This window comes from Chrysochloris asiatica, unplaced genomic scaffold (genome assembly GCF_000296735.1).
Source record: "Chrysochloris asiatica unplaced genomic scaffold, ChrAsi1.0 scaffold00248, whole genome shotgun sequence".
Taxonomy (NCBI): Eukaryota; Metazoa; Chordata; class Mammalia; order Afrosoricida; family Chrysochloridae; genus Chrysochloris; species Chrysochloris asiatica.
In genome coordinates this window covers 2207040-2212032 of record NW_006408766.1, presented here as the reverse complement: position 1 = coordinate 2212032, position 4993 = coordinate 2207040, and the positions used below count along the sequence as shown (strand labels likewise).

The 4993-nt window shown below is 40.8% G+C and overlaps 1 pseudogene; it reads right to left on the bottom strand.

Moving 5' to 3' along the window:
• Positions 1-4063: 4063 nt before the first annotated feature.
• LOC102823160 lies at positions 4064-4675 on the bottom strand (annotated as a pseudogene).
• Positions 4676-4993: the final 318 nt, after the last annotated feature.

The window sequence follows — 4993 nt, the reverse complement described above, 5'->3', positions numbered from 1 at the left end:
CAGTTCTCTAAGGGTTAAACAGTTCTTAAAGTCTTCTCTGCCGTGGTGTATGACGTTCTTGATTTCATCCCACAATTCTTCTGGTCTTCAGTCTTTCGTGGTTAATGTATTAAATCTGTTCTTCGGATGATCTCTAAATTCAGGTGGGATAAATTCAAGTCATATTTTTGTTCTTGTGGACTTGTTTTCATTTTCTTCATCTTCAGTTTGAATTTGCATATCAGTAATTGATGGTCTGTTCCACAGTCTGCCCCTGGCCTTGTTTTCACTGATGATATGGAGCATTTCCCTTTTCTCTTTTTACAGATATAGTCAATTTGATTTCTATGTGTTCCATCTGACGAGGTCCATGTGTAGACTTATCTCTTATGCTGTCTAAAGAAGGTATTTGAAATAAACAAATCATTGGTTTTGCAGAAATCTATCATGCATTCTCCAGCATCATTTCTATGACCAATGCCAATTTTTCCAACTACTGGTCCTTTCTCTTTGCTCCCAACCTTTGCATTCCAATCATCAGTAATGAGCAATACATCTTGATTGCATGTGTGATCAATTTCAGATTGAAGAAGTTGGTAGAATTTTTCTACTTCATCTTCACTGGCTTTAGTGGTTGGTGCATAAATTTGAATAATAGTGGTATTAACTGGGCTTCCCTATAGGTGCATGGGTATTATCCTATCACTTACAGCATTGTTCCTCATGACTGATCTGGATATGAACTTTTTGACGATGAATGCAACACCATGCCTTTTCAATTTGTCATTCCCTGCATAGTAAACCATGTGGTTGTCAGATTCAAAATGGCCAATACCAGTCCATTTCTGTTCATTAATTCCTAAGATATCGATGTTGATGCGTTCCATTTCATGTTTGACAACTTTTAGTTTTCCCAGTCATTTTCGTACATTCCATGTTCTGATTTTTATGGATGTTTACAGCTGTTTTTCTTCATTTTGAGTTGTGGCCCATCAGAAAATGAAGATTCTGTGTGCTTTTCTCCCGTGAGCTTTAACTCTATTCATGTCATCATGTTCAATTCTACTTTGAGGAGGCATTTCTTCCCCAGTCGCATTCTGAGTGCCTTCCAACCTGAGGGGCTCATTTTCCGGTCGTGTATCTGACAGTGTTTCTCCGCTATTCATAGAGTTTTCAGTGGCTAGCTGTTTAGTGACAGTAGTTTGTCACTCTTTCTTCCTAGTCTGTCTTTGTCTGTAAGCTCATCTGAAACCTGTCCATCATGAGTGACCCTGCTGGTTATTTTAAATACTGGTGGCATACCTTCAGAATCACAGCAACTCAATCTACCACAGCATGACAGATAGACAAGTGGCGGCCGTTTGGTTTTATGTTGAAACTGTCACTTTAAATTTTGATATCAATCCTGATGCAATCAAGATACAATCAAGATGTTCTCTCCTGTTACTATCAATCCTGATACAATCAAGATGTTCTCTCCCAAGATGACAGCTCTGGGAATAGCTGAGTGTCTTGAACCAGAAAACAATTGATTTCTGGATTCTCCTAGTAATTCCCTAGCTGTAAACCCTCCGATCCTCCAAACATAACTTTATTTGTGTTTCAGAGTTCCAACACCATCCCTTGAGCCTTCTTGGCCCAGTATTTCATGTTATTGTTGATGGAGCTCCTCACTGCACATCTACCCGATCCACCATCTTGACGAGTCTTCAACATGTCCAAGGTAGAGTATGCAAAGTCTCACTTATCTTCACTACTAAAGAGCATTCTGTTTGTACTTCTTCAACAAAATTAGTTAATTCTTCTGACATTCCCTGGCATGTTTAAAATTCTTCATCAACATTGTAACTCAAAATCATCAATTTATCTTCAGTTGTCTTTATTCAATGTCCAGTTTTCTCATACATATGAGGTGATTGATAATGCAATGGCTAGGGTCAAGTGCACTTTAGGTTTCAAAGTGACAACATTGATTTGTAACACTTTAAAGTGATATTGTGAAACATTTTTGCACAAAAGTGCTGCTGTATTAACCATTTGTTGTTGTTGTTATATGCCGTGGAGTCGGTTCCAACTCATAAAGACCCTGTACAGGGTTTCCGAGGCTGTAAATCTTTACGGGAGCAGAATGCCTCATCTTTCTCCCATGGAACAACTGGTAGTTTCGAACTGCTGACCCTGTGGTTCGCAGCCTGATTTGTAACTACTACGCTACCAGAGCTCCTTAGAGTTAAGTAAAATAGAATTCTTGGAAAGTTCAATCTTTTCACCATTTATCATGATGTGGCTTATTGGTCCAGTCATGAGGATTGTTGCTTTCTTTATAATGAGGTGTAATCTGTATCAAAGATGTAGCTTTTAATTTTCATCAGTAAATTTTTAAGACTCTGATCTTTCCCCTTTACATATATTTTGATCACCAAACTCAAATAACAACTAAAACAACAAAATTTCTGGTAGTGTAGTGGTTATGAGTCAGGCTGCTAATCTCAAGGTCAGCAGTTTGACACTACCAGGCATTCCATGGGAGAAAGATGAGGCTCCCGTAAAGATTTGCAGCTTTGAAAACCCTATGCAGAATCACTGTGAGTTGGAATCAATTCCAGCATACCACCACCACCACATGATTTTCTGAAGGAGCTCTGGTTGTATAGTGGTTATGAGCTGAGCTGCTAACCTGAATGTCAGCAGTTCAAAACTATGAGTACTTCCATTGGAGAAAGATGATGTTTTCTGCTTCTGCAAAGATTTACAACCTCAGAACCTTATGCAGGAACTGACTCCCTGACACACCATCACCACCACCATCACTATTAAGAGAGATATAAATTAAAAAGTGCAGAGTAGTTTAGGGAATTGCTAAAGAGATGGACACACCAGCTTAAGATTTATATATTCCTGGAAGAAAGACATACCAGGAAACAGGAGCTTCACATTTTGATATTTGAGTTTAATGTATTTTCCACATTTTTAGTTTTACTTTTTCATTTGCCCTCATATATACTCAGTTCAGTGTTCATTACTGAGCTATCAGGAGAGAAAGGAGGAAAAGAATAAACTCTAATATCACAGAGCTTTGTTAATTACTTATACTTTTCCCTCTGTTTTTTTTTATTCCAAAATTGATTTATTTATTAAAGATCATTTAGTTTTGCATAAAAATCACCAATTTTTCTTCATTTTTTTAAAACACACCCCAATTAGTTGGAGGTTGCTTGGTTTGTCCCCACAATTTGAAAAATACAGTTCTTTTTAGTCCTAGAAACAAACAGTTAAGGCAGCGAGGTGTTGTCTTGGATCTCTGTGGTGGGAAGGTTTGTCCTATCCCTCTCGAAAGATTATACAGGGTGGATAGTTTCTTAGTTTGGAAATCGGTCCCTGCAGAAAGAAGCAAACATAATCCTTTGTAGTTGTTTTGTGTGTGTGTGTGTCTAATCGATTTCAAATAGAAACCTCTGGATTCATCAAAGGCTTGCTCGCTGGTTTCAGGTATAAAAATATTGTCTAGAAAAAGAGACAGAAAGACTAAGATGGTAATAACTGCGCTGGGAGGTTAGGTGGTACAAACCACATGAGACACATACCAGTCTGCCTTTTCCTTTTTAAACCCCACAATAAGAGCCCTGCATCTTTTCAAATCAAACTCTTCATGGCCTTTCAAATCCCTTGCATTTTTATAGTCTGGCACACATCCAGACACCGGCTGTATTTTGAATGTAAACGTGTCTGACACAATTCCCCTTGCGTTGGGCTCCAGGTTGGGGGGTTGCAAACTAAACCCAAAAATCCCTAGGACTTAATTTATTAGAAACCTTCATCGTTTTTACCACACTGAAATGAAGGTATGAAGTCAGTCTATGCTGCTGTGAAGTTCAAAGTCTAATTCTTCTAATACGGGGTCATTATTTATTGCTCTTGTAGAATAGACAAAAAAAAAAAAAAAAAAAAGACGTTTTAGAGCCAGGACTCTGGGTCGCTTGTGGGGATGTGGGCCTGGGCGGCTTGAGGACAGGATTCACAGTGATTCGGGGTTACAGGTGTCAGTGTGTGGCGTGGGCCCCGCAGGTTCTGCCACCCCGCACGCCTACACCATACAGTTGAGCTCAGCATTAGTCTTGGTACACAACTCATAGATGACGTCAATGGTGGCCATGTAATTTACCTGGAGGAGGCGGATCTTCTCAAGCACTCCTGCTCCATCACATACTGCCGCTTGGAGAGTGCTTTCTGGAAGTCGGACTTACAGGGGCCTGCATACAGTGCTGCCTGGAAGATCTTTTGCACGTTCCAGCCGTGGCACTTCTTGAGAACCATCTTATAGGCCTTGGTGGCGTTGACACGGATGAAATTGGGGTGGTTCTCAGATGATCTCGAGGAAGAACTGGATGAAGCGGAGGCCTCTTTTCAGCCATAACGGCGCTAGTGAGAACTCCAGTTTAGGCCACTCTGCTCCATACATCTCTTTCTCCACTTCCAGGATGTTATGTAAAGTCCGGAACTTGGTGGAGTTGGTGTCATACACGGCCTTGATTTTCATGATGTTGCCACTTATGTCCGCCTTAATAGGAGTAAACACTGGGGACCCAAGGCAATCAAAAAAGTGTGGCAGATGTGACACTGCCTCCAGGAAGGGTCCCGTCTCGATCTGCTTGTCCGAAGGTAGCAGTTTCAGGAGGTAGTCAGCCAGTAGCACCATTTCCGGGTCACGGCCCACAGTGATGCCCCAGCTGGAAACGCTGGCATCCACGCAGCCCCCTGGCGGCCGCTGTTGGCCAAAGGCTCTGGGGACGCCAGCCTTATCTCCCTACTTATGCTTTTCTTGATGGAAAAAATGGAAACAGATAAAATGAGAATGATACAACCAATGGTAAAATGAATGTTTGAACACATATAAATGGATTTTTGTTGTTGCTAAGTGCCAGCGAGTCGGTTCTGACTCATAGCGAATAGGGTTGGTGAGTCTGAATCATTGTCCTTGCAGTTCAAACATACCTTGCGGTCGAGTACATATCCT